Source organism: Engystomops pustulosus, chromosome 1 (genome assembly GCF_040894005.1).
Source record: "Engystomops pustulosus chromosome 1, aEngPut4.maternal, whole genome shotgun sequence".
NCBI lineage: Eukaryota > Metazoa > Chordata > Amphibia > Anura > Leptodactylidae > Engystomops > Engystomops pustulosus.
The window spans coordinates 190,489,688-190,508,517 of record NC_092411.1 but is presented as its reverse complement, the minus strand read 5'-3'; the positions used below and the strand labels follow the sequence as shown (position 1 = coordinate 190,508,517).

At 44.5% G+C, this 18,830-nt stretch overlaps 1 protein-coding gene across 1 annotated transcript in view; it reads right to left on the bottom strand.

Moving 5' to 3' along the window:
* The window catches only part of ARHGAP24 (Rho GTPase activating protein 24), a 473,550-nt gene that overhangs the window by 363,025 nt on the left and 91,695 nt on the right, over positions 1 to 18,830 (bottom strand). The gene's annotated exons all lie outside the window — the stretch shown is intronic.

Here is an 18,830-nt window from a genome sequence, read left to right as displayed (position 1 = left end):
GCCATAGGAGAATACAAACAGCTTCTTGATCTTGAAGCCTACAGTAGCGTTCTATATATTTGATTTCTGGTTGATCTGCTGGTGGCTGTAGTTTCTGCAGTGCATGTACTTGCCAATTCTGAGCAATTTGTAGTGGGACTTGCGACCGCTGTGTTCTGCGCTTAGTGGCGCACATATCCATAGCAAAGGCCGAAGTGGCAAAATTCAGTAGGGGTTGGATTTCTATTAGGCAATAACTCAGTGTCATCTCATCTGGCATAGTACTGTGCTTCCTTTGATACTTGGCTAGAAAATAGCCATAGCAATAGGATAGCATTGTTTGGTTTTAAAAACTCAAAAAAAAAAAAAAAACACAAAAAAAAAAAAAAAAACACAAAAAAAAAAAAAAAAAAGTAAAAAAAAAAATAAAGTTATAACTCTCATTTTAAAAATGTTTAACCCGAGGGCTAGGGGTAGAGGACGAGGGCGGGGACGTGGGCGTCCAACTACTGCAGGGGTCAGAGGCCTTGGTCCTGGGCGGGGTGAGACACCACCTGCTGATGAGGGAGCAGGGGAACGCCGCAGAGCTACACTCCCTAGGTTCATGTCTGAAGTTACTGGGACTCGTGGTAGAGCACTGTTGAGGCCAGAACAGTGCGAACAGGTGATGTCGTGGATTGCTGACAATGCTTCGAGCAATTTGTCCACCACCAGTCAGTCTTCCACGCAGTCCACCCATGTCACCGAAATCGCCACTCCTCCAGCTCCTGCACCTCAGCCTCCTCCCCCCCAGTCTGCCCCCTCCCAGGAAAATTTGGCATTTGAACCGGCATACTCTGAGGAACTGTTTTCTGGACCCTTCCCACAGTCACAAACCACTTGTCCGGTTGCTGCTGAGCAATTTTCCGATGCCCAGGTTTTCCACCAGTCACAGTCTGTGGGTGATGATGACCTTCTTGACGTAGTGGAAGTGTGTAAAGAGGTGTCCGACGATGAGGAGACACGGTTGTCAGACAGTGGGGAAGTTGTTGTCAGGGCAGGAAGTCCGAGGGGGGAGCAGACTGAGGGATCGGAGGATGATGAGGTGACAGACCCAAGCTGGGTTGAGAGGCCGGGTGAACACAGTGCTTCTGAGACGGAGGAGAGTCCTCAACCTGAACAGGTTGGAAGAGGCAGTGGTGGGGCCAGACGGAGAGGCAGGGCCAGAGCTGGTGCATCAGCGCCACTGTCAACTAGTGAAGCTCCCGTGGTGAGGGCTCTTGCGGCGAGGGCTAGATCTTCAGAAGTGTGGAGGTTCTTTAAGGAAACACCGGATGACCGACGGACTGTGGTGTGCAACATTTGCCAAACCAGGCTCAGCAGGGGTTCCACCACTACTAGCTTAACTACCACCAGTATGCGCAGGCATATGAATGCTAAGCACCCCACTCAGTGGCAACAAGCCCGTTCACCTCCGGCCGTGCACACCACTGCTCCTTCCCCTGTGTCAGCTGCTAGTCAGCCCCCTGCCCAGGACCCTGCCACAAAAACCCCATCGTCGCCTCCACGATCCTCCACAGCATCCACCAGCGTTCAGCTCTCCATACCCCAGACGCTGGAGCGGAAACGCAAATATAGTGCAACCCACCCGCACGCCCAAGCCCTTAATGTGCACATCTCCAGATTGCTTAGCCTGGAGATGCTGCCCTATAGGCTAGTAGAGACCGAGGCCTTTCGCAACCTCATGGCGGCGGCCGCCCCTCGGTATTCGGTCCCCAGCCGCCACTACTTTTCCCGATGTGCCGTCCCAGCCCTGCACCAGCACGTGTCAGACAACATCATCCGTGCCCTGACCAACGCCGTTTCTGACAAGGTCCACCTGACCACGGACACGTGGACGAGTGCTGCCGGGCAGGGCCACTATATATCGCTGACGGCACATTGGGTTAACTTGGTGGAGGCTGGGACCGAGTCTGACCCTGGGGCTGCTCATATACTGCCGACGCCGAGGATTGCGGGGCCTACCTCGGTCCAGGTGTTTCAGGCCTACTATGCCTCCTCCTCCTCCCACCCCTCCTCCACCTCCTCCTCCGAACTACCATCCGTGGGCACGGCGCCATCAGTCGGTAGCTCTAGGCACAGCAGCAGTGCCGTCGCTAAGCGACAGCAGGCGGTGCTCAAACTGCTGAGCCTAGGCGACAAAAGGCACACCGCCCAAGAGCTATTACAGGGCATCACGGCGCAGACTGATCTGTGGCTGGCACCGCTGAACCTCAAGCCGGGAATGGTTGTGTGTGACAACGGCCGTAACCTGGTGGCGGCTCTGCAACTCGGCAGACTGACACATGTGCCATGCCTGCAGCGTTTCCTCAAGACATACCCCAATCTGTCTGATTTGCTCACGAAGGTGCGCCGCATCTGTGCGCATTTCAGGAAGTCCAGCCCAGATGCTGCCACTCTCAGGGCAGCGCAGCGCCGCCTCCAACTGCCCGCTCACCGACTGTTGTGCGACGTGCCCACGAGGTGGAATTCAACACTGACCATGTTATCCAGAGTTTACCAGCAGCGCAGAGCGATTGTAGACTGCCAGATGTCAACTTCCACCAGAACTGGTAGTCAGGTCAGTCAGCTTCCTCAAGTCTACAATGAGGAGTGGACGTGGATGTCTGATATCTGTCAGGTGCTGAGTAACTTTGAGGAGTCAACACAGATGGTCAGTGGCGATGCCGCCATCATCAGCCTCACCATCCCGCTGCTTGGCCTGTTGAAAAACTCTCTGGTCAGCATGAAGTCGGAAGCTTTGCGCTCGTCACAAGAGACGGGGGAAGAATATTCCCTTGTTGATAGCCAAAGCACCCTGAGGTCTGTTTCTCAGCGCATATCGGAGGAGGTGGAGGTGGAGGAGGATGAGGAGGAAGAGGAGGAGAATGTTGGCGAGACACAAGAGGGGACCATTGTTGAGTCCTTCACTGTTCAGCGTGTATGGGCAGAAGAAGAGGAGTTGGAGGAGTTGGAGGAGGAGGAAATGGACAGTCAGGCCAGTGAGGGGAGTGAATTCTTACGCGTTGGTACTCTGGCGCATATGGCAGATTTCATGCTAGGCTGCCTATCCCGTGACCCTCGCGTTCAAAGAATTTATTCCAGCACCGATTACTGGGTGTTCACTCTCCTGGACCCACGGTACAAGCAAAATCTTCCCACTCTCATCCCTGGAGAGGAAAGGAGTGTGAGAATGCATGAATACCAGCAGGCCCTGGTGCACAAGCTGAAACAGTATTTCCCTTCTGACAGCGCTAGCGGCAGAGTGCGTAGTTCTGCGGGACAAGTAGCGAGGGAGAGTAGGCGAGCAGGCAGCTTGTCCAGCACTGGCAAGGGTACGCTTTACAAGGCTTTTGCCAGCTTTATGTCACCCCAGCAAGACACTGTCACCTGTCCCCAGTCTCGGCAGAGTAGGGCTGATCTTTACAGAAAGATGGTGAGGGAGTACGTAGCTGACCATACCATCGTCCTAAATGATCACACAGCTCCCTACAACTACTGGGTTTCAAAGCTGGACATGTGGCACGAACTGGCGCTCTACGCCTTGGAGGTTCTTGCCTGCCCTGCCGCTAGCGTCTTGTCCGAGCGGGTTTTCAGTGCAGCTGGTGGCATCATCACCGATAAGCGTACACGCCTGTCGACTGACAGCGCTGACAGGCTGACGCTTATCAAGATGAATAAAGCATGGATTTCTCCTAATTTCCAATCTCCAGCAGGTGAAGGAAGCTCAACCTGAATAATTTATCCACTCCTCCTCCTCCTCCTCATTTTCCTCCTTCTCCTGCTCTTTGTACAGTAAAGCAGAGGAAACTGGCTATTTTTTGACAGGGCCCACTGGCTCTACCTATAGTACTTTATGCATTTAATTTTTCTGGAGGGCCACCTACCCGGTCCTCTGTTTGAAACAATTTTTGTGAGTGCCACATACAGGCACTCAATCTATTCCATTTTTCTGGAGGGCCACCTACCCGGTCCTCTGTTTTAAAAAATTTTTGGGACTGCCACATACAGGCACTCAATCTATTCCATTTTACTGCAGGGCCACCTACCTGCTCCTCTGGTTTGAACAATTTTTGGGACTGCCACATACAGGCACTCAATCTATTCCATTTTACTGCAGGGCCACCTACCTGCTCCTCTGGTTTGAACAATTTTTGGGACTGCCACATACAGGCACTCAATCTATTCCATTTTACTGGAGGGCCACCTACCTGCTCCTCTGGTTTGAAACATTTTTGGGACTGCCACATACAGGCACTCAATCTATTCCATTTTACTGCAGGGCCACCTACCTGCTCCTCTGGTTTGAACAATTTTTGGGACTGCCACATACAGGCACTCAATCTATTCCATTTTACTGGAGGGCCACCTACCTGCTCCTCTGGTTTGAAACATTTTTGGGACTGCCACATACAGGCACTCAATCTATTCCATTTTACTGCAGGGCCACCTACCTGCTCCTCTGGTTTGAACAATTTTTGGGACTGCCACATACAGGCACTCAATCTATTCCATTTTACTGCAGGGCCACCTACCTGCTCCTCTGGTTTGAACAATTTTTGGGACTGCCACATACAGGCACTCAATCTATTCCATTTTACTGCAGGGCCACCTACCTGCTCCTCTGGTTTGAACAATTTTTGGGACTGCCACATACAGGCACTCAATCTATTCCATTTTACTGCAGGGCCACCTACCTGCTCCTCTGGTTTGAACAATTTTTGGGACTGCCACATACAGGCACTCAATCTATTCCATTTTACTGGAGGGCCACCTACCTGCTCCTCTGGTTTGAAACATTTTTGGGACTGCCACATACAGGCACTCAATCTATTCCATTTTACTGCAGGGCCACCTACCTGCTCCTCTGGTTTGAACAATTTTTGGGACTGCCACATACAGGCACTCAATCTATTCCATTTTACTGGAGGGCCACCTACCTGCTCCTCTGGTTTGAAACATTTTTGGGACTGCCACATACAGGCACTCAATCTATTCCATTTTACTGCAGGGCCACCTACCTGCTCCTCTGGTTTGAACAATTTTTGGGACTGCCACATACAGGCACTCAATCTATTCCATTTTACTGCAGGGCCACCTACCTGCTCCTCTGGTTTGAACAATTTTTGGGACTGCCACATACAGGCACTCAATCTATTCCATTTTACTGCAGGGCCACCTACCTGCTCCTCTGGTTTGAACAATTTTTGGGACTGCCACATACAGGCACTCAATCTATTCCATTTTACTGGAGGGCCACCTACCTGCTCCTCTGGTTTGAAACATTTTTGGGACTGCCACATACAGGCACTCAATCTATCCCATTTTACTGGAGGGCCACCTACCTGCTCCTCTGGTTTGAAAAATGTTTGGGACTGCCACATACAGGCACTATCCAAATTAAATTGTCTCCATAGCAGCCTCCACACGTTGTCTCCATTGCTACCTCCAAAAGTCGTCCATATAGCTGCCTCCATACATCGTCCCTTTATCAAACGAGGTGTGTCAGGCAGAAATTTGGGTTGTTTTCATGGATTCCACATCAAAGTTGTTAACTTTGTCGCCACCCTGCTGTGTAATCCCCAAAATATACTGGCAAACTTTTACCATTTAGGGATATTATTTCAGCGCTTCTTGCGCATCTGTTTACATTCCCCTCACCCGGCATATCCTAAACTTATAAGAACGCTACTACACTTGATCTTATACAAAAGGTTCTTAGAAGTGCTGTTTGGGGAGTAGCCTAGAGACAGGGGCTTGGATTGGCGAAAGCTCGCCTGGCAGCGGAGCGCCAGCTCCATGCCAAGATCCAACTAACATAGTTTTAACTGCAGCACCTTTAATCTACTACTAGTTCACTGCCTCCATACATCGTCCCCTTATCAAACGAGCTGTGTCAGGCAGAATTTTGGGTTGTTTTCATGGCTTCCATGTTAACTTTGTCGCCACCCTGCTGTGTAATCCACAAAATATACTGGCAAACTTTTATCATGTACCGATATTATTTGAGCGCTTCTTGCTCACCTCCTTTGGTTCCTCTCTGCCACCCATTGGTTTGAAGCCTGAGTCCATTTAGGGTATGTCGCCATGACACTCTCTAGCCTGCTGCCGCTGCCTCTGCATGCCGTCCCCTATAGTGTCAGGGTCAATTATTGGATGTTTTAGATGCTATCTAGCTTCATTCTGTCACTCTGTCATGGCCATGCTGTTGCCCATAATTTTGGCATAATGGTGCGATTATGCAGCCTCAGAGGCATCCATGCATGCTGCCCCTGCTGTTTCCTGTCCATTTCCGTGGTGTTTCCATCCTTTTCTGAGGTTCCCAGGTGTTTGGCCAAGCTTCCCTGTGCAGAGCCTTGGTCCCCTTGAAAAATGCTCGAGTCTCCCATTGACTTCAATGGGGTTCGTTATTCGAGACGAGCACTCGAGCATCGGGAAAAGTTCGTCTCGAATAACGAGTACCCGAGCATTTTAGTGTTCGCTCATCTCTAGTCAGAACAGGTTGGACCCCTTTATTCTGAAAATGGGGCATCAGTGACTGGAGACCAAGAGAAGGTGGAGATACTTAATAGGTTTTTTAGCTCCGTTTATACAATAGAAGAGAGAACTTCTGACTTGGGTGGTGCCAGTGCGGGTCATGCACCCTGTAATATAGTAGACTGGCTGAATGTAGGCATTATCCAATCTAAGCTCAATAAAATCAATGTGTACAAAGCTCCTGGACCAGATGGGTTACACCCCAGAGTTCATAAAGAATGCAGTTCTGTTATTGCTGTACCACTGTCTAAAATCTTCAGGGATTCCGTAATGTCTGGTGTGGTGCCAAGTGATTGGCGCAAGGCAAATGTGGTGCCAATATATAAAAAGGGCTCTAGAACTTCGCCAGGCAATTACAGGCCTGTAAGCTTAACTTCCATTGTGGGGAAAGTATTGGAAGGGTTAGTAAAAGACTACATACTGGAGTATGTGACATCAAATAGAATAATAAGTGACAGCCAGCATGGGTTTACTTAGAATAGAAGTTGTCAAACTAACCTTATCTGCTTCTATGAAGAGGTGAGCAGGTGCCTGGATGGAGGAGCAGCTGTGGATATTGTGTTCTTTAACTTTGCAAAGGCATTTGACACTGTCCCTCATAGACGCCTGATGGGTAAAATTAGGGCCATTGGTTTGGCAGAAATCATTTGCAATTGGATTGAAAACTGGCTGAAGGACCGTATCCAGAGAGTTGTGGTCAATGATTCCTACTCAGAATGGTCACTAGTTATGAGTGGTGTACCTCAGGGTTCTGTGCTTGGCCCACTACTATTTAATATATTTATTAATGATATAGAGGTAGGAATTAATAGCACCGTGTCTATTTTTGCAGATTATATTACAAAAGATGGACCAATTGTCGCGGCAGGGAGTTTATTATACAGAAGAACACAAAACTGCCTTTGGCAGGAAGAATACCCATACCCCGGACAGAAAAAAGTAATGTCTAGTTGTAAAACGTCACTTTTATTAAATGTCAAATAAAAAAGAAAATAGTGTGTGGAAACATTACTGCAAAGCGCTTTAGAGAGTTGTGATTAAAAACACAGTAGAGTAGGCTCAATGTGTCAATGAGGAGTATTCACTCACTACTGGTATATCGCATTGACATCATGCGTGCATTGTGCAGTCACATGGGGGTAGTTGTGGCATAAGGAGCAATGTGATAGACTCCGCTGAATTTACAGTATACGGGGTTATTTGTGGGTATCTTGGTTTAGGATATTATGACAGATATTCGCCTGTCCACAATCTTCACAGAGGTTATGCTACATAGATTCCATTAGGCGTCTCACTAATATTCATGTCCAAAAGTTAAGAGACCAATTGCTACTAACCCCCTGCAAGTGTATGTGGGTTAGTCATATAAAATGACCAGAGCCCTACACAGCAGGAGTCTATGAATAAATGGAGTTCTATTAGCCACACTATGCTACAGCTGAGAAATGCACGCTAGCTAGTTGTATGCTGTGAATTTGACTAAGAGCCTAACTGTACTGCTGATTAAAAAGAGATTACACAAAAGCCCCCCGACATGTTTCACCAGCAAGCTGGCTTCATCAGGGGTAGGGCTATAGAGTCCCTTGTTGAGAAGGACCTGGGGGTACTAGTAGATCATAAATTAAATAACAGCATGCAATGTCAATCAGCTGGCTCTAAAGCTAATAGGATCCTGTCATGTATCAAAAGTGGTATGGACTCTCGCGATAGGGATGTAATATTACTACTATACAAGGCAATGGTTCGGCCACACCTGGAATATGCTGTCCAGTTCTGGGCACCGGTCCATAAAAAGGATGCCCTGGAGCTGAAGAGGGTTCAACGTAGAGCCACAAAAATGATAAGGGGTTTGGAGGGTCTTAGTTATGAGGAAAGATTAAAACAACTAGATTTATTCAGTCTGGAAAGAGACGACTATGAGGGGACACGATTAATTTCTATAAATATATGAGTGGTCCATACAAAAAATATGGTATAAGTTGTTTCTGATTAAATCAAATCAAATGACGAGGGGGCACTGTCTCCGTTTGGAGAAATCAAGGTTTAATCACCGCAGGCGACAGGGCTTTTTTTACTATGAGAACTGTCAATCTGTGGAATAGCCTGCCTCAGGCGCTGGTCACAGCAGGGACAGCGGAGAGCTTCAAGAAGGGTCTAGATGCCTTTTTACACCTACATTGATTGATTGATTACATTGATAACATTGATTGTTATGTTATAAAGAATTGTTTCTCCTAAATCCCTTCCTTATCCAATCCCTACCCTTCCTTGGTTGAACTTGATGGACAAGTGTCTTTTTTCAACCCTATAAATTATGAAACTATAGAAAATACCCTGAAAAAATCCTACTTGTGCCACATATGAAACACACTGGTCTGAGTAAGATAAAGTATTGTATCAGTTCATGAGCAAACACCCTACAGACAAATATACAATAAATTGTCTGGCTTGCTTGTCCAGAGGTGGCTGATGATGAAAAAGATCTTTCATCCATTGTAGTTGCTGTCAGCCATGTAAACAGAGTAGCAGGCAGCTTTAACTCTGTTAAGTTCCAACAATGATTTCTGGCTGTTGTCACATCACAGGGAAACAGAGTGACAGAGGTGTCCAAATCCAACTGGTTTCTGAAGACTGCAGCTTCCTGCAGGGAAGGAAGCCACAGTCTTCAAAAACCGGTTGTATGTTTTTCTGCAAGGTTTTTGATCATAAACTGAGGGCTTTTCTGCCACCACTGTACTTTGATACAATATTTATCTCACTCATAGTAGTGTGCTTCATATTTAGTACAAGTAGGATTTTTCTGGGTATTTTGTATAATCCAGGTATAGATCCTTGCTATATGCCCACATATTGGCTGCTGATTGCTTTCCTGTTTCATTTCACTAATGAGTAAGTACTAACGCAGGTGGATTGTTTTGTTCATACTTTAATTATTGCACCTGCACTTGACTTTCGGCAGTGTTGCTGGCTTGTCCCCCACAACATTAGGTCTCTAATTTCTTGGTATGTAGTGATATTAAGAAGTGGAGTGGTTTCCCATTTTCATAATGATAATAATTGAACAACTTATTTTCATGTTAAATGTGCATCAAAATCTAAGGTCAAGAAGTAAGAGTTCTCCATATGGGGACTTTGCCAATTGAGGCTACCTTACAGGTAGGTGGAGAATTATGACCATTGATGCTCTTTGAGGAGATTTTTGGAAGTATGCTGTCTACAGTTGGGAATTTGTTCCTTCTGGGTTGGATATACTGGTTTAGCTTCAATCCTGCATAATGTCAGGTTTTATAAAAGTCATGAATTGCAAGAAATCGCGCTTTGGATTAACAAATCTTAATATTGAAACGTTCAAGGCACAGGCATATGAGCCTGTTTGGTAAGTGTTAGAGATGAGCGAACATGCTCGTCCGAGCTTGATGCTCGTTCGAGCATTAAGGTACTCGAGACGGCTCGTTGCTCGGACGAGTATTTCCCCTGCTCGAGATCGAGCATTTAATTAAAAAAACACAGTGAAGAACAATGAAGAATAGAATAAAAACAGTGACCACAGTGAACACAGGATCATTTAAGTGAAAAACACAGTAAAGAACACAGTGAAGAATAGATTACAGATGTTCGGCACATCTGCTTACTTGTCGGGAGATACGCGCGGAACCGTGCGAACAAAATAGTATGTGAAGAACAATATATATGTGTGAAGAAGACATTGCAGAACACGGTGAGCAGGACAGAGACAACGAGGAGCAGCACAGAGACACCGGGGAGCAGCACAGAGACACCGGGGAGCAGCACGAAGACATGGGGCAGCGGCAGCACGAAGACATGGGGCAGCGGCAGCACGGAGACATGGGGCAGCGGCAGCACGAAGACATGGGGCAGCGGCAGCACGGAGACATGGGGCAGCGGCAGCACGGAGACATGGGGCAGCGGCAGCACGGAGACATCGGGCAGCGGCACGGAGACATCAGGTAGCGGCACGGAGCAGCACGGAGACATCGGGGCACGGAGACATCGGGGCACGGAGACAGCGGGGCACAGAGACAGCGGGGCACAGAGACAGCGGGGCACGGAGACAGCGGGGCACAGAAACAGCTGGGCACGGAGACAGCGGGGCACAGAGACAGCGGGGCACGGAGAGAGCGGGGCACGGAGAGAGCGGGGCACGGAGAGAGCGGGGCACGGAAACAGCTGGGCACGGAAACAGCTGGGCACGGAGACAGCGGGGCACAGAGACAGCGGGGCACGGAGACAGTGGGGCACGGAGACAGCGGGGCACGGAGACAGCGGGGCATGGAGACAGCGGGGCACGGAGACAGCGTATCTCCCGACAAGTAAGCAGATGTGCCGAACATCTGCAATCTATTCTTCACTGCGTTTTTCACTTAAATGATCCTGTGTTCACTGTTTTTATTCTATTCTTCACTGTTCTTCACATCTGCTAACTTGTCGGGAGATAATATACGCACGGAACAGTGAAGAATAGATTGCAGATGTTTGCATACATCTGCTAACTTATCAGAAGACATTCTTTTTCAATTAAATAACACATTTTATTCCCGAACCATGGTCCCTTTGAAAAATGCTCGGGTCTCCCATTGACTTCAATGGGGCTCGTTACTCGAAACGAGCACTCGAACATCTGGAAATGTTCGGCTCGAGTAACGAGCACCCGAGCATTTTAGTGCTCGCTCATCTCTAGTAAGTGTCCCATGTGTGGGATTGGGTGTCAACAAGGCACAATGGCCCAGGGTAGATAACGTATTTGGGCAGCAACCTGAAACCTTGGCCCTGGGTACTTTACAAGGTTTTCAGACATGCATATCCTTTTTTTTCCTGTAATCTACAGAGCTTCCAAGTATACCGTTGGCCACAATTTTCACCTGTTATTTACCAATGTTTCACCTGATTTCTTATTTTAAAGGGGTATTCGCACAAAGACAAGTTTCTATATGTTCTCAGGATAACAAAATAACACATTCTCTAATTCACTGTTGTGAACAAAAATGCAGCATTTCACAGATATAAGTCCAACCAGTCTCTATCAGTCGTGGTGTACACAATTTTAGTTGCCCCTAGACATGACCCTGTAACTTTTGACTTAGGGTCAGGCCACCATGTTGGATTTCTGTGTGAGATTGTGCAGAAGAGATTTCTGTGTCTTTCTCATGCCCGCTGCATGGAGCTCAGAGGCACTTACTGTTTACTTCCTGCCGGGGGATTGGAAGCAAAGATAGAGGCTGCAAACTACACAGAGATAAGTGATCCGGGGGAAGACACATTTCTGTGAGATGTAGCAGAGCACACAGTGTAACAGTGTAAAAGTCTGTCAGCCTCTGTGTAGTCTCATGCATTTCAGCTCTGTCTCATCTTTCTTTCTATTTGTCAATGTGTTAGTACAAGGTTAGAAGCCAGATGAAAGTGTATAAACACCTTGTACCCTGATAATCTAACCACGTTGTCACCCCACAAAACTAGATGGGTCATAATGTGATCGGAACAGTGATAGGAGCTAAAACAGTAATAAAACTGAGTAAAATTGTAAAGTAAGGGGTTAAAATGATCTTTATTGTGTTAACATCACTAAAGGATAGAAATGTGAGAATTTTCTATCTAACCACTTTGGTGGTTGGACAGTCTTTAGTGGTCTTTTTTTTCACAGGGGATAAAAATTTTTTTGTGTAAATACTTCTAGGTAAAGAAGAAACCTAAAGGAGAAGAGGCCATTCCGTTGGCACACCAAATCCCTATTAGCAAAGGTAAAACTTACATATTATTGGTAATCAAGAAATGTATAACTGAGAAGCTTAAAATGTTTTAATTTCAATGTTGAAACAGCAATGCAATAGTTTTAGGAAATATCTGATTTTAAAGCATGCAAAGGGAACTGCTGGCTTAAAACATTGACAAAATAAAAATTATAATTTATAATCCTAAAATATGAAGTGGAGTGCCAAAAGAAACAAAGAAACAAGGTGCCCATAGCTTATGCCAGGATTAAAAACATCAATGGCAGTAGTCCAGTGATAAGGGCCAACACATTACACAGAGTTTCATAACAAACACATTACTATTCAAAGACCATCTCCAGCAGTCACTGTCCTTAATTATAGAAATATATTAAGGTAACAGTTATGATCATGGGTAACTATTGGTGTTGCCATTGACTTCTTCCAACTATGAAATTCTACTCTTCTTCTTGATGTGCAATTATGAGCATCATTTTTCCATGTACAGAATGTCTAGAGACCTAATTAAATAGTGTTAGAATCATGCAGTCTTAGAAGATGAAACAAGTGTTAAAAGTGGGATGATTCCCGAGTCCTGATCTCCCTGAGACTATGAATAATGTGCAAGACAACAAGGATTATCCCTCTTACATGGGACGGATGTGAGCAGTGAAAATGGAAACTCATTGCCTTGGTATTTATATTAAGGCCAAAACAAAGAATTCAGTTACATTTCTGAAAAAAGTCAGGACAGAAACAAACATGTCTATTATTTCTTTTAATTTTAACAGCAGTTTTTTTGTATTCCGGGTATTTCTATCAAACCCTTAAAGATCAGACACTTTTATACTTTTTCCGTTTCCATTTATCATTTCCCGCAATCCAGCTGGGAAAACTGTGGAAATGAAAAAAAAACAGTTGCGACAATTTTCCTTTTACAGTTTTCAAGTCAGTACAACCATGAAGATACAACATTTAAATAGTTTGTTATATCTTAATACCAATAATGGCATATTCTGACACCTTCACCTGGCCAGTCTGAGCTGCATGACTTGTCATTATTTGTAGGATAAGCAGACTTTTTCATTGATAAAATTTTGGTGAACAGCACAACCAATTTGGTTATTAATTATTTTTATATTTTAATAGGTCAGGTATTGTGGGTCACAGGAATACCAAAATACATGTTTTGGAATTCAGAATTTTTGGCGAAGTACACTGATTAAGTCATAAATATTATAGATAACTGGTAATCACCTTTATATGGACTCACAGATGGCACAAAAACACACAGTCATTAAGCACAACATAAACAAAAAAGAATTATATTACCACATAGTGTATTCCCTCGGGTGGGGGAGATGGCAACCCCATACAAATCCCCCGTCAAGCAGGCTTTGTCAGGGAATATAACCATGCTAGGGGTTCATACCTTATATACACATGTCTGCCTTCGTGGAGCAAAGGATGCCACTGCGAGCTTGCTCCTTCCGGCATCTGTACCGGAAGCATGTCATTACACAACAGTCTTTGTGTGCTTGTCAATGAATAGGAAATTATACATTTTGTGTTCCATGTATTTTCTCCCTTTCTATACAGTCAAACTCAAGCTCCCTTCCTGCCTGAGTTTCTCAAAAATGTATTCAATGCACAAATAGTGGTTACATCAATACTGGTGAACACAAAGTGGACAATAAAATATACAATTTTATACCTCCTAGCAAGTCTTTCACTTGATGTGCCAACTAATTTTTTCATACCAGTGCGTTCATATCAGAACAGAAAATTCCAATCTACATAGTCAGTCGCTAATCATTTACAAAATAATAAATACTAAATGAATATGGATAAGTGAACTGTCAATTTCATCCTGTCAATATATATGACACAGGAACACTACCAATCTCTATCTACAATTGTAATAAAAAGCTCATGGCTACTAAAAAAATACACAGTTGTGTTATATATTAAGTGTAAACTATACCATTAAAAATATAAGTGAAAGTCCCTCCTATGAAGTTTTAAAGTTAAACAATATACATCTATAAAGTCAAAAGACACCTCACCAAGGACAGTGCACCATAGTATCACATGATATACATAAGCTATTCCCCTCACAAAAGAACAAATAAATATCCCACCTATATTGTATGACATTAAGCAATGCATATATAAAATACGACAGTAATACAAATAGAACGCTTACCACACTTATATATTCATATTGCGATCATAAAGAATGCAACAAGTAACCTAAAAATTAAAGGATTCAACATCCAAAGTTGGTATATGTCTTACCAGACTTCTTTATGCTAAGGGTGGGGTCACACATACCTCTAGCACTGAATTTGTAAATGCAGCGCTAGCGGTGCGTATGACCGCACCTCAAAAGTAGTTGTCAGATCTTGCAAATTGGTCTGAATGGGATCAGGTTCAGGCTTCTGTACTTGAAATCCACACCCAGACCGGCCAGTAAATGACAGCTCTTCTTCAAGATCTTTGCTTGAGAAAGTTTGGTTTGATTTAAAGCTTATTTTGTCTGCAGCTGCGGTCTGAGTGATGGAATGCTAAACCAGTAAGTGCTGGGGGCAGTGTCCATTACTACTTTTATATTCTCACCCAGTTCCTTCAGAGGGTTGGTATTTGACCTCTGCTACACTTACCAACCATTCTATTGCTATACGATTTTGTACCTCTGTACCTTTCTTGGTTTTGACACGGTAATGTCCAACTCTGCTAGTCTGTCTGTATCTGTTGTTTGTCCATCAGTGTTGTGCATCTCCAGGTGTTACTCTGCTTCCCCTGTCCCAGATTTGTTTGGTTCTGGCTTGAAACTTTTATGTAGACTAGTGTGAACACTGTTCTATCTCAGTATTTCTATTACCTGTCTGATCCACCATCCAGCAGCTGTCAGATGAAGTAAGTCTTCAGTGTCCCCTTGTAGGGTCACACAGGAACTGTTAGTTAGATTCCTGAAAGCTCGTTCGCCGTTGTCAGGGGGCTGTATCTGCTGAAGGCAGAGCCATAGCCTGCAGGGACATTGCAGGGTGAACTCGCCATCAATTACCCAGTGTGACTGCTAGCACTGGTCTGGTTGTGGTTGCGCTGTTGCTGGCCAGGTTTGTTACAGTAGTCCATAAAAGAGCTGTCAGGACTGTAAGCAATTGTTTCTCCCCAACAATACCATTCCAATGTATATCCACCATTGTGTATTTCCTAAACAATGCTGCAGATTCTCTACTGGAGCATGATGAAGTAAAATGTAAACATTTTTATTTAACCCCTTAACCCCTTCACTTCCATTTTCCACCTTCAAAAGTCTATAACTTTTTTTATTTTTCCACGTAAAGAGTTGTGTGATGGCTTGTTTTCTGCATAACAAATTTTACTTCATATTGATAGTATTTAATTTTCCATGTTTTCCATGTTCCATACTCCATGATTTTGCCATCTACTGGTGCTAATAACTTTTTCATACTTTGGTGTACAGAGCTGTGGATGGTGTAATTTTTTGCGACTTTTGACGTTGTTTTCAATGCTGCCATTTATAGGACTCTATGACCTTTCGATCACTTTTTATAAAAATTTTTATATTTTTAAAATGGCAAAAAATTGACTTTGGGTGCTATTTTCTGTTACGGCGATGTACACAGTGAAAAAACTTTATTATATTTTGATAGATTGGGCATTTTCAGAAGCGGCCATACCTAATATGTTTATGATTTTTGCTGTTTATTTATATCAGTTCTAAGGAAAGGGGGGTGATTTTAACTTTTAGGTTTTTTTATTCTAATTTTTTTTTTTTACTTTTTTATATTTTTATTTTTACTATTTTTCAGACTTCCTAAGGTACTTTAAACCTAGGTTGTCTGATCGATCCTTTCATATACTGCCGTACTACAGTGTGTCAGTATATGGAGATTTTCCTCCTCATTCATTACAATGTGCTGAAGTTTGTAAACTTTACAAAGTTTGTAAAGTTTGTATAGAGTGTGTGTAGAGTAAAATAAATACATTTAAAGGAACTATCTTGAGCTGGGTTCACACCTTTTTTGTGCTTACATTGTAAGGGCACTTTAGGAGGATTCCGATTTGTCTTCACGACATGTGGCACAGACGTATCCCACTGTATACAGTGGGATATGTAACCTAGGGACCTCCCTCCTCACTGAATGCAGGGGGGGGGAGTGTGCATTGGCATCAGCTGGTGATCGGCTGCTACCGATAAATGGGGTGTTCCTCCAGTGATATCACTGTCCTAATATGGACAGTGACATCATTGGATCCTCTTTACTTCCGAGCAACGTATGCACTCGGAAGGGCTGTGGGGAGAGATGCAATATGCTGCATCTGCTCCCCATAGCCATCCATTGCCTCCACTGAGCGCATTTGTCGCTCAAATGGAGGCTGCAGGATGAAAAGACATAGCTTGCTTTTTTGCATACAGTATATATAGTGGCCAGATGGAGGCAACAACTATTCCTCCATCTGCCACTATCTGACAATGTGCTTTCCCAACGTATGTGCGTATTCACAAATCGTATTCACAAATCGTAACGTGAACCCAGCCTTGCTTGTCTCATCTGAACCATGGATCTTTCTACTCCATCTAGCTCCTCCACAGAGGAGTAAGAATTGGATCTTTACAGCTCTTTCAGCATAATGAAGTCTTGGGTGAGACACAATTGATGTTGAATGCTTTAATTTTTGAAAGTAGTGGCTTGGTGACTTAGATTTTTTGGATTTTGTGTTTTATTTGGACTTGCACTTTAAAGGAAATCTACCGCTTTAATTTAGTAAAATTCAACTTCACATACTTACCTATAGCTGTCTTCTCCTCAATCCCAGCGCTGGTCTTCTTTAACCCCTTCACGCTCCGTGATGGATATATCCGCCACGGAGCTATGAAGGGTGTATGAAGAGGGCTCACGGACTGAGCCCTCTTCATATAGAGATGGGCTTTTCTCCATATTGCAGCAAAGACCCATCGATAACACCCGCAGTCGGTGCTCCCCCGAATGTCATCGGGGTCGGCGATCGGTTGCCATGGTAGCCTCGGGTCTTCGTTTGACCTGAGGCTGCATGGCTTCTGCCTTTTCATTACAATGAGCACGTGGCTCATTGTAATGTATAGTGTGCAGAATTGCCATAATGCAATAAAGTTGTATTGCAGTATATGGTAAGAACAATCGGACCATCTAGGGTTAATGTACCCTAGAGGGCCTAAGAAATAGTGACATTTTTTTTTTTTTTAAATTAATAAAATATTAAAAGTTCAAATCACCCTCCTTTCCCTAGAACTGATATAAAACATAATAAACAGTAAAAATCACAGACACATTGGGGCAGATTTACTTACCCGGTCCATTCGCGATCCAGCGGCGCGTTCTCTGCGCTGGATTCGGGTCCGGCCGGGATTTAATAAGGTAGTTCCTCTGCCGTCCACCAGGTGGCACTGCTGCGCTGAAAAGCATCTGAACGCGCTGGAGTTCACTGGCTCGGGCTGAGTGAAGGTAAGTGCGTCCCGAGCGACACATTTTCCATTCTTAAATGCGGCGGTTTTTCCGAATACGTCGGGTTTTCGTTCGGCCACGCCCCCCGATTTCCGTCGCACGCATGCCGACGCCGATGTGCCACAATCCGATCGCGTGCGCCAAAATCCCTGGGCAATTCAGGTACAATCGGTGCAAATCGGAAATATTCGGGTAACACGTCGGGAAAACCAAAGCGGGCCCTTAGTAAATGACCTCCCAAAATGCCTGATCTATCAAAATATAAAAACGGTTATTGACAGCGGTGATCTCCGAGTCAGGAAATGGCGCCCAAATGTCCGAAACGCGACTTTTACACCTTTTTACATGACATAAAAAATTTAATGAAAAGTGATCAAAATGTCGCAAGGTGGCTGTCATTCCTTTTAACAACTATCTAGAAGAACTGATGAGGGTAATACTATGCTAACGAAAGAAATTATCTAAGAGTGCAGAGGAACATAATATTAAGCAAACCATAGAACAGTCAGTACTTGCAATTTGCTGAACGATACATGAGTCTGCTACTATTATCAAATGTTGAAGATTGTGTTTAGCAAGACGGCTTGATATACCTGATATAACCGTTACTATTTATCTTGAAACTTGACTAACCTTGTAGATGTAGAATTCCCTACCGAATTCCCATTGTTTCCGTGTCTGCGTTATTATACACTGGAATTATGTAAAGAAACTCACAGCGTTTATGTGTATGTGGGAAGATACACTGTAATTATGTCAAGAAATCGCCAAAATAAGCAGACAGGAAAAGCATCCAAGTTAACTGCCCCGAAAGAAGCTTCAAGGGATGTCATTGTACGAATACACTTTTTCCATATTAAGGATGAATTCTACAACGCAACAAGGAGTTTAACATCACTAAATGTAAAGATCTAAAGATTATGAATGATATATCACCAGGGACGATGTCCAAGCGACATGAGTTTAAAATAGTAACAGATATTTTGCGTAGAAAAAATGTGCGTTACAAATGGTCCTTTCCAGCAAAATTGATAAATATTCCGGATGGGAGCTCGCA